Consider the following 12,298-nt stretch of genomic DNA (forward strand, 5'->3'; position numbering starts at 1 on the left):
TTGCTGTCTGTTTACACCCCGGGCTCGTGCCGGTGCTTGGATTCAAAGAGCTGTCCAGCATTGCGTTGTAAAGGTGTTTCACATTAAAGGGTGCTGTGGAAAGCAGCTGGGGACGTCAGCTCAGCTCAGTATTCTTCTGCGCATAATTATTGAGAGCTGCAGTGGTTCAGATCCAGAGGTTGTGAAAAAAACGAGGGCACGCAATGGGGCAAGGCTCCATTTAGTGGGTTGGGGGGGGGGAGAAGAAAAAGCCACCAATGAATTAAGGACACATGCGCGCTCTCAGTTGTCGAATAGATGGAGCCTCCAGCATAAGATGGATGACATTTTTTCAAAGACAAATATCAACATTCCGTTGTTTTTTAGTGGACTAGCCTGCCTATGACCAAATCACCTGGAATGTGCTTGATCTGTTCAGATCCTGGAAGCTAAGCAGCATTGAGCCTGGATAGTGTTTGTATAAGGCTGCCACCATGCATAGTAGGTGCTATAGCTGGCTGCAGGGCTATGTTATAGGTAACAAGTGCAGCAAAAATCCATCGATGTAGTGAACTTCTATGCTCCCATGCCTATGTTCGCCACCTTCATCAACCCACATTAATTGGTGTGAAGCATGATAAATGAATCCCCGTTACCCCCATTGAATGGCGAGGATTAATAAAGGACTGTACAGTACGAGCTTTTTAATTTCATTATCTTTAAATTATACACTGTGATGGTGCTCATTGAGTTCTGAAAGTACGTTTATATGTGAAATCATGACATAAAAAATACATATGCATTTTTTTTGCCGTTGAAAAATATTGGGTTTGGTAACATCTCATGGTAGCATTCTCTAAAAAAGCTTGTTGTGAAATCCTTATTGTCTACATAACATGTTGGACGTTGTGACATTATCTAAGCTTTACTGAAGAAGGTGATACATAGAAGTGGCTATGCTTCATTTGAGATGTCAATAAATACTTTGGTGCATGTCGTCGTTCCACGGGTAACATCGATTGCTTCATATGCCTTTCATTCCTAAATCGTCTGATGGAAAATTATTGCCATCACACGTATCCACCTTCAAAGTAGGATCTTGGGACTCCTCATACGTTTCCTCTGACAATCCGTCTGCTTGTGGCCTGTGCAGTGTCATTGGAGCACAATCAGGTACGACGCTGATCTCCAAAGCTCTGTGTGCGGTGCGTGCGGAGAGAAGTGCTCGCTTCCGATGATATTGCCGATCCTGGCAGCAGCGGCAAGGTGCAACCCAAAGGCAACCCCGAAACCTGCAAACTTCAATGATTTCCCTTATGATCTTTTTGTTGTTGTTGAAGTTATAATTACCAAGCAAGTGCACCTGGACATGCGCCAGGCCATCGTGAGACAAGGGTACATGCTTTGTGTCGCACAGGGTCACCTGTGCTATGAGATGCAGATGTATTGAGAGCAAAGGGTCGGGGGGGAGCATGAGTCGTCTAACAGAATCCACATGTGAGCTCCGCTGGGATCAGAATGCCTGCAAAGAGGTTACCAGATTAGGAATTGTTACCGCCACCACCACCCCCAGCACTACAATGGCTCGAGGCGCTCCCTCGATTCGGCAACAACTAAACAAGTATCCGCTGCAAGTGAAGGTTTTCTGGGTTGCTTTATTTAAAATATATAATTCTACATATGCACCGAAAGCGGACATTTTTTTTATTAAATACACTTTTGTATACGCAGCCTAAAGGCTGTAAAAGGGCAATGAGTTAATGTAATATTGCTTTCCCTGTTCATGACGGTAGATATTCTGTACCCATAAATACGGTTTACAAGCAATCATTCCTAATTCGTACATGCCAAAATCCATTTATATGCATCAAAGGGCATGATATAACTATTGCGTTGTTTCTGCATTGTGATCGCACTGTTAGTTGTTGCGAATGGTGACTATGTATGTACTGTACGTTGAACTTCTCTCGCACCGTACGTAGCCAACCGTGCTAATCGGAGGTGCGATTGACGCCAAAAAAAGATGTGCGTTTTCAATGGAGATGATATAAAAGTGCATTGCTTCAGTGGCTTCCTGATGTCGGAAGGAAGAGCGTTCCAGACGCATCTGAAAGCGCGCGACACAGCAGCCGTCTTTGTTCCGTGGCGAACCAGAAGCCGCTGCTGCCAAGATGACCGGAGTTCGGCGTGATGGCCTTTACGTTCCTTGACGAGATCACCAAGGTATTTGTGGTTCATTTGAATGTGAATGGAATTCTTTACATGTCCGGAAATTGCACTCAAATTCAAACGACAGTAACTGCGTGTACATTGAGCGTGAGTCAGGTTAGCCTGCAGGGAACCTGGGGTCAGGGGCCCACTTCTAGACAATGCACCGTCAGGTTCGGCGCGCCCCGTGGCTTGATGGCGTGCGTGATTATGCCCGCACTGAGCCAGTTCCAGTTTGGGTATCGTCTTTTCATCCCTCCCTCACCATTGTTGAACTACAGTACAGCGTGATCCGGATGTCTTGTGACCCCCCCCCCCCCCTATTTTAATTCACTAGAAACAAACACAGTTTTGTAAGGATTATGTCAAACAGAAATGAATATGAGAGAAACAATGTTCGGGGTCAATTAATTCAGGGTCACAAGACATCTGGAATACCCTGCAGCTTGTAGTACATACACAAATACATGTATCTATTAAAACATAACAATACAGGCCACCAAAGCTGTGTGCATCCAACCAGATAAAAAAACATCACCAAGAGTGGATGGCACAGTGCCACTTTTCCCTGGGTTATTCTGAAGTCATTCAAATAAAAAAGGGAGGTCTTGTCGTTCATGAGGCTATCCACATATACAAACACAGAGACAATTTCAACCGAGAAGATGGATTCTGGCTTAGCAATCATTGGAAAGATTTGATAAACCATTTCGGGTCTTAATTGATTGATCACGCTTAAGGTGGCTTTCAGACCGCATCTATTATTTTTTCGTCTCCCCCCTCCTCTTTTCCGAACATAGATGGACTCGTCCATCTGAACAAACTGTCAAATCGCTCTCCGTGGTGCCAACGTTAAAAAAATCGCCACTTTTTAAAATTTTCTTGTTGTGGTTTTCACACCTGATGATGATTGCTTGTGTTGCAGTCGAAACGTCGTGAGAATTTTATTGTTTTATATTTTTATTATTTTATTGCTTGCCTTCTACGTGACTTTACCGAAAGAACCAAGAATATGAATCCCTGTAGTCACGAAAGCTTTAAATCAAAATTTAAGTCTTGTCGTTTGTTTAAATGTTTCGAGGCGGGGGGGGATAAAACATCAATACAGGACTGTATGTAAAAAATATTTCTACTGCTGCAATTGCCTTGTGGCCAAACGACGTTTTAATATGCTGGGCTATTTGCAAAATATAACTCCCTGTGGACAGTATATCTTTCCCGTTCATATTTCGGTCTTGTTAAAAAAAAGAGTCTCACGCACAAGTACTGCTATGCACTTAAATAGAGCACAAATTTATCACAATATTGTTCAACCATATTGACTTAGGAACGTTTAAGTAAGTTAAGTAAGCTATATGTTAGAGTACTGTACGGTATCTGGTTTTGATGGCAAGTGGCAGAATCCCACTCTCAGCTTTCAGCCGCTGGTCCACGAAAAAACCCAAAATCTGGCTGCACTTTGTAAGTCATTGAGGTTCTTACCCACACCTCAATTACACAATTAGAAAAGCCTCCTCGGGCAAGAAGCAGAAATGATGTAGACAAGTAGCGTTTAAATAGTCCTGTGTCAAACGATGCAGTACTGGAGTCACATGCTGGCTTCCTCCCCCGTTTATCGAATTTCACTTGTCACTATGACTGGCAGGGAGTACAATTTTGTCCATTCCACGATGGTGCTCATTCGTGATGTGCAATTATCAAGGAAACAGTTACAGTCCTTCATATTCCAAGTGTGACCACTGGACTGCGATACAGATAATGTCTCGTTCACGAGTTGAAATTATCTTGAATCCTAAATTTAGATTTAAAGCTTTCGTGACTGCAGAGATTCATATTATTGGTTCTTTCGGTAAAGTCACGTAGAAGGGAAACAATTGTTTGATATTTTTATTATTTTATTGTTTCCCTTCTACGTGACTTTACCGAAAGAACCAATATCTTGAATCATGTTAAACAAAGTAGGGAGTGGTTGTTATTCTATGAATGACAGAGCTTTTTTTTGCAGTGTGGAGATTACTTCTCCATCACAATAATAAATAACTCTACCTATCCGCTACCCAAATTAAGAACTCTGCTTATCTGCGACCCTATCACACGTCAATTGATGTGTCCACAAAAAAAACTCCAATTATCCATGGTGATTAGACTCCTTAGAATCCTCTATGTGTCAGCCGTTCAGCCACATAACATTACTCAGTGGACTTAGTGGTTTGTTGCCGGCATAATGCTCAGAGAGGAGTCAAGGACACCATATGTGCCTCGCTATTATGGACCTTTTGAAGGTCCCAGAGCATTCCTTATCACATATGTTTCAGTGTGTTTTAATTTGGCTGTGAAGAGCTTTTGCAACAACAACAAAACCGTACATAATTTGTGGTGTGGCCGAAACGCCGTGAGAATATTATTGTGTTATTTTATTTTATCAATTTATTATTTTATTCTCATTCTACGTGACTTTACCGAAAGAACCAAAGAAGATGAATCCTTGCAGTCACGAAAGCTTTAAATCGAAATTTAAAGCCAAAGTAGGCGAGAGGCACATTGGATTGGAGAAATAAATGTGTAGACGTGAATGGAGAAATATGAACCATGTCAGTTTTTTTGCTGATGACATGGTCATTATTACAACCAATGGAAATTAACGACAAAGAATCCACTGAAGAACTAAATAAAAAGCGCTGCAAAGTTATGCTAAAAATAAATGTGAGAAAAGGTTGCGTCCAACGAGTTCTTGAAACAATCGAAGATACTTGTTGGAGGGACACAACTGGAAAACGAATCCGAGCGCGTATACCTGTGGCAGTCGTTTAAGGCAGACTGAGATATTAAAAAAAAATATATAAAGAGGTTGACAATAGCATGGAGAAGTGCTTTTGAATAACCGAACTTAACAATGAAAAGCAACACGGTGTTTTTAATCATTGTATATTACCTGCAATGGCATAAGCATCATACACATTGACATTAACAAAGAAGATGTAATATTGCTAAACAAATCTGCAAATAAACTTGGGGAGGTGCATACTTCGAATTACGCGGAGAGACAGAAAGAGGAACGAACACATGGATGTGAAAACATACGCAAATGATTGACCGTCTTTGAAAAGTGGGCTTCAGGAGTCGGACGAGATTAATGACGGAGTAGCAGCCAAAGGTGCGAATGGGCTCGAGACGACATCCACCACGGAGAGGGAGCGGTGAGATGAACACTCGTATGTAGGAGCGAAATGGATTGGTGCGTAACGAAACCGAGAGAGTCGCTGATAACTTAGAGAGGCTTTCATCCCGCAAGTCATGGCTGGTGATGACGTTGTATCTTGTTGTGACCATGTAAAGCTAGATTCAGAAAGTATCATAAGGAAAACAGAGACCTCATTGGAGACAAAGCCTCATTGGAGACAAAGTCTCCAATGAGGTAATGGTTCTCCAGTGAGGTAACGGTAATGGCACTGCACTCTGGACATAAAATATTCTATAAAACTGAGATGCTGTTTGATTTTGGAGTGTCAATCAACTCAGGTAGACGGCATGTCTCCGCAGTGCAAACAGGGAGATATCTGCAGTGTACGAGGATGTGGAGGATGAAATACGGCATAGAGATCTGTCCATCACATGTAATCCTCCTAATTAGGAGCGGTTGTGGCATTGCAAGATAAAAGGAGCCTTACAAAGGCCCGAGTGATGGAGAGTCTTGCCTGAAACCGCTTTCCATCTGCAAGCACTCACAGCCAGACCGTCACCTGCACGACACCCAGCCACATGTCTGTCTATGATGGCATGAACGGATAAAACAGACCTGTGTTATGAATGCTCAAAGTCCAATTTATGTGCACCCGTCCGTATTCTGGACTTACACCTGACGGAGACAGCGCGTATCCGTTTGTAATCGCAGTGGAGTGAGATAACGCACGACATTGCAAAACGCGTGCCATCGTCCACAGATGGGCAAGTCAATCCTGTCTCTTCTGTGCCTGAAGATGTTTAGAATTCCATGACTATTTACACGAACGTCGCTGCATACCGGATAAAAATCCGTTTTGAACAGTTGCTAAAGTTTCGGAAGAAAAGTACCTGTTATTTTAAACAGTAGCCGTCCTTGCACTGTGCTGTTTTAATGCACCTCCACTGGCAAACCGATGTGTCACAGCCACGCCGATGCTAACAACTGCAAACTCAAGTTGGACAATTTTATAGACTTTCCGCGTGTTGAATAGTCACTCAAATGACACATACACAAACACATTCTACCGTTTTTTTTCCCAAAACTTTATCCTAAAATGCTAAGGGAACCATGCAGCGGTAGAAGAGCAGAACCTCCAACTTGTGGACGTGGGAGACAATCTGTATACAATGGGTCCCCTAGATAATCTGCAATGTTCGTGGGTTAACTTTGGCTGCGTGAAATTGCCCCCCTCCCTCAACCATAAAATTTTTCAATGCATTTTCACTAAGCTGGTCGCGTAGTTTGTTTCCCAGTGGTTCTTTATACAACGCACCATGTCATCAACAATAACAAAAAGTCTGACATTCTCCAATTGTGTCCTCTGCAAGTGATTTCTCGAATCCAATGTTGCGCCTCGCCATACTTTCGCCTTTGACGCGACGCCCGCGTCCTTTGGTGATGGTCATCGTCCTGTCCGTACGTGCAACCACAAACTTGAGCCATCAGGAAGGAGACGACTCCCCCTCATTACTGGTCGAAATAGAGAAATTTTATTCAAAGCATATACCGCCCTCTGCTGGCGCTCATGTGAATTGAAAAACCTCGTCAAAATACAGGAGAATTACATTTTTTTAAAACACTCAACGCATTTGATGACACTGCCTTAAAACGCAAATATATAATAGGCGACATTTGGGGCAATTGCATGAAAACGGTCATTGACTTTCTAGAATTAGAACATATTAACGCTTGTATTTATGCCAGAAAGGGTAAAGGCTTTTTGAAATTTTCAAAGCTTGTATTATTGCACTCCCAGAAGGTCATGGTGGGATGTGTAAGACATTTTTCTTTATTTATGTGGAGAGACCGATATGTGAGGAATACATTGTCTTATTTTGTCAGAGCAAAGCATGTTTTTTATTTTACTTCACGGAATATTTATTTTCCTTACATATCACATTTGCACAAAAGTTGCATGAACAAGCATGTATCATTAATACAGCCTCATTGAAGTAAGAAACACATGAAACTAAATGCTGTGGCCAGTTATCCAATGGGGCCCCAGAGTGTAAAGCGGTGGTTCCTTTACCTGGGGTGCATCTCGAGATGCCCCTTCTGGGGGTGCGAGACATGGGGCAGATATTTTTTTAAGGTAAATCATCGAAACACAAATCAAGCACGGGCACTAAGCACAACTACTTTGTTTCATCAGACCGATGTATTTATTAACATTGCACATTTTGTTTTACTACTGAGAACTAAAGGAGTGCAAAGCTGCAGTGAAGCTGATAAGCACCACTGATTTATAAGAATGGAATTGTGGCGTTAAAACAATTTGCTCCTTGGTCCTGTTGAGTGTGGAGCACGCAGGCCATCTGGTGACCTGTGGTTGTACGGGTTCTGTACAAGGACCTCTTGCCCCCTCCTCGACTCGTAATGGATTACGCACGGCGCTGTGGTGCGGTTTGCTCTCAGTGCAACTGCTCTGTTTAATGAAACCTGTGTATTTATTAACATTCTACAATGTTTCAACGATTTAAGAACTAAAGGGGTGCCGTAAAGATTAAGGACCACTGGTGTAAAGTGACATTTCAAACTGAAGATGCTGAAAGTGATGCTGATGGTGACTGATAGTCTAGCACATACAAACCACTGCCCAAACCAACAGCCTTTTAGAATGTACTCTATATGTTAATAATATATAGTACAGTCTTCTGTATGTGTTTTTTATCCATTTATGTTTGTGCTTGAGCACCACTGCCAATGAAGTCCTGTAACGAACACATTTAGTGCAGTAAAGTATAACTTCGATTTGGATATATAAAGTATTTGTATAACATACATGCAGTTGGAGTTTTGTTTAATCTTTCAAATAAACTACTTTTACTGAGGTAAATGTGTTAGATAGCAGTATAAGCAGGAAATAGTGGAGTTGCTCCAGAACTTCAGCTCCAGATTCCACTTTGGCTCCAGTGACCCTCGGCTCCAATCAAGCTCCAGCTCCACTCTGCCTCCCAAGCGCAACATTTTTGAATTGTCAAAGTCTGATTTGGCTTTGATGGCCTCTGAGCAGGAGCCTGGCCAGCCCTACTTTCATTATTTAGAACATAAATAAGCAGACAATACTTCCCCATCGATTATATATTCTCCCTCATATACCGGTCTCTCCACATAAAAAGCAAAAGTCTTGCTTTCACTTCCTGTCAACCATAAGACCTTCTGGGAGTGGAAAATTTCAGGAAAATGTTTCGAATGCAAGCAAACTCTGGACAGGTTTCCACATACAGTGTCTCACCAGAAGAGTTAGGCTGGCTCAGGGGCGGAGTCACAGGGGGGCTGGGGGGGGGCTCAGCCCCCCATGAAATTTTTGGAAAGTCGGTAATCGGGATAACCGGATATCCGGCTGCTGCAAAATGCTGCAGGCTGCCACCTTGTGCTGCCCTGCAGGCTGCCACCTCGTGCTGCCCTGCAGGCTGCCACCTCGTGCTGCCCTGCAGGCTGCCACCTTGTGCTGCTACCTCGTGCTGCCCTGCAGGCTGCCACCTTGTGTGCTGCTGCCCTGCAGGATGCCACCTTGTGCTGCCCTGCAGGCTGCTTGAGCGGCAGCCTTTCTAACTTATCGAACTTATTAGCCACATCAGAGGCTCCGACCTATTAATTAACTCCGCGTTCAAATCCAATAAAATGTATTATACATTTTAGGCGCCCATTGGAAAATATAAACACTGGATATCTCAGAATATTGAAGTCAGCCCCCCCAAAATCCTGGCTCCGCCCCTGGGCTGGCTTGAACCAATGATGGTGAACTGCCAGATGTTATCTGCAATTACCCTCTCTTTAAGACAATATATTCGTGTTCATGGTTCTATGCAGTTTGAGCCACTTTGCATTTGGTTCAGCAGAGGGCACTTGCGCACTGTACAAGTACAGGATAATCCGTCTATAGATACCCCACAGGATTGTACATGTGCCTGTATAGAGAAAACAACTATTCCCTTATAAGCCTGTAAGTCTGCATGTCTCAGACGAATTAACAATACACGTTTACAGGAACTCGTTCTGTGAAATGTCGAGCCATTGCTTTCATATTTAAACACCAGAATAAACATTTCATTTGATACCCACCCAAAGCACCTCCTGGTTTGACATTCCTCATTGAAGACGCCGGTGACACCATTAACCGCATGGGAACATCAACAGGCGGATGTGCACATCTCTTTCATGAATGGAACACTTAAGACAAGCCAAAGTGCGACTGTGGCCATGCAACCCAAACTGTGAACCACATGGTAAATAGGGTTGTAGGTTGCACTCCCTTAACGGAGGAATATCAAAACTACAACTCTCTCTCTCCTGAAGCCCTCTCGTGGCGAGCAGACCTCAACGTTGGGATTTTGCTCCTAAAGATATTGCAATAAGCAGGGATGGAAAAGAGCCGCTTGAGAAGAGGATCATGGAAAGCAGTGGGGTACCCATCAATGGATCGTGCTGTATAATATTTAAAAGAATAGCGGTGCAAGGAGAATCCTTTACGGTCGTCGACTCTCTCCGCTTGCTTTCCTTCACCAAATCAGTTATGTACATACTAGTTGTTCGGGGGTGCCTGTGGCGCCCCCATTCCAAAGGCATCTCGCCGTACGGATACAGAATCGCGTACGTCATGGGAGTCATGTTAGGACTCAAGATATTGAGGTTGATGAACTGCTGATCGGGATTCCGTGGATTCCTCGGCTAGATGCGGATGTCACGCTCGAACGGCGGCTCGCCATCCTCGTTGACGAAGACCATCGCGACTTCGTTTGATGCTGGTGCGTCGTATCGTCGTTGATCCGACTGAAGATCACGACGTCTCAGCACCATGCTGACCAAACGGGACTTCTTCTCCCGCTTGAAGCGCACGGTCAGCTACTTCTCTTGCTTCGACTTCGCGCATCAACTGGTAGCTGTTGGCGAATCTGTTGCGCCGGCGGAAAAAAAAGCGATTAATTTCGTCCAGGATAGGTTGACGACGCTGAGCATTCGCGGTGTGCTTGTTGACGGATCTCCGTTGCTTGCGTGCTGTCGAGCACTTACAGCTGCGCGTACTGCGGTGCTTGATTGTCAAGCTGCTGCAGGTGGGATGTGCGGTGATGTGTCTGGCCGTGGACCTTGAAGACATGTGGGCCTCGTCCCGGCAAATCGACGATCTTCGCTCCCGTCGACGCGAAGGCAAACTGCGCTGTTGTAGGATGGTTACGTGATCGCGGAAGTGAGCGTGATTCGGATGAGTTGGGTCAGTCAGCAGCAACGCGTGGGGAAACTATATTTCCAGCTCAACTCCGTTGACGTCCTTTTGCTTTGGCAACTTAAATTTGCCCTTACGGCAGCGCGAAGTGAATTTCCGATCAACGGGGGGGGGGGCGTTCTGAGATGAAGTTCCTCGAGCCGCAGAACTGGCAGATGATGATGTTCATTGGACTGCAATTGTGCGCCTCTACCCGAGAGTCGTCTGAGTGTATGGCTTCATTGCAGAACGCTTTGTAACTAAGCGCCGACTCTGAACGACCGCTTGCACACCGCGACTGGGATTGCTCAGCAGTTTGTCGATTGATGTAACATTCGCTTTGGTTCTATTCGGTAAAGTCACGTAAAAGTATAAAACAACCAAAAAATTTAAAAAATTCACGACGTTTTTTTTATTTTGTTGTTTTATACTTTTACGTGACTTTACCGAATAGAACCAAAGAGTATGGATCCTTGCAGTCACGAAAGCTTCAAATCTAGAATTGATGTAACATTGTTGAGATTCATCTTCTTTGGTTCTTTCGGTAAAGTCACGTAGAATGAGAATAAAATAAAACAATAAAATTCTCACGACGTTTCGGCCACAAGTGGCCTTTACATTATGAGACCTCCTTTGCCAGTAACAAGATATAGGAATAGGTTTTTACCCTTTTAACTAGCACAAAAACTGACACCTTTATTCAAGGCATCATGTTTGCAATGACCACAACACAAGCAGTCAAAATGCAAACAAAAAAGACAACTCTGATGATGAGGTAAAATCTATTCCTACAAGTGGCCTTCTTCAGGTGAAAGGGACAGACCTGTTGAGACGACAGAGCTTGAAGCTCTTGTTTGGTCTGTACCTTTCACCTGAAGAAGGCCACTTGTGTTGTGGCCGAAACGTCGTGAGAATTTTATTGTTTTATTATTTTATTCTCATTCTACGTGGTGACTTTACCGAAAGAACCAAAGAAGACGAATCCTTGCAGTCACGAAAGATTTAAATCGAAATTGTTGAGATTGACAATGTGCTGCACCAATTGTGTCCAGCGGCTCCTGACTTCGCTTGGCCAACCATCTTTGCTTTCGTTCGTTAGCCTTTCGATGCTTTTTTCGCGACGGGATCTTCGTCCTCGTCCATAATTTGTTACTGGAAGTGAAAAAAAATCTTTAAGGAACATTATTAAGGCCTAAATAGAGAGATAAGAGTGGGCCGCCTAAACTTTGGCCTCTACTCGCTCTCTCTCTCGCAAGCGTTCATCATATGCATCATACAAAGATAGATAAAGTAGTGCGCTTACCAACGCAATCGAACGTCTGTCCCTGCGACTTGTTGATTGTGATAGCGAATGCGGGGAGAATGGGAAGTTGTCGCAAAACAAATGGCAAAGTGGTGTCGGTGGGGGCCAGGTCGATTCTGGGAATCGACACAGAATCGCCTCGTTCTGCAGATCGGTTCCAATGTAATCGAACGTCTGTCCGTGCGCCTCCGTCGTTCAAACCAAAGCGCCCCCTGCATGAAAACGACGGAAGTGCAGCGTCCATCAGCTGAAGCGAGGCGTTCATATTGTATAAGACTAGACGTTTATATTATATATGACTAGGCGTTTATATTATATAAGACTAGACGTTTATATTATATAAGACTAGGCGTTTATATATATATAAGACTAGGCGTTTATA

Source organism: Petromyzon marinus, chromosome 9 (genome assembly GCF_048934315.1).
Source record: "Petromyzon marinus isolate PM22_M1 ecotype Great Lakes invasive population chromosome 9, UKy_Petmar_22M1.pri1.0, whole genome shotgun sequence".
Classification (NCBI taxonomy): Eukaryota; Metazoa; Chordata; class Hyperoartia; order Petromyzontiformes; family Petromyzontidae; genus Petromyzon; species Petromyzon marinus.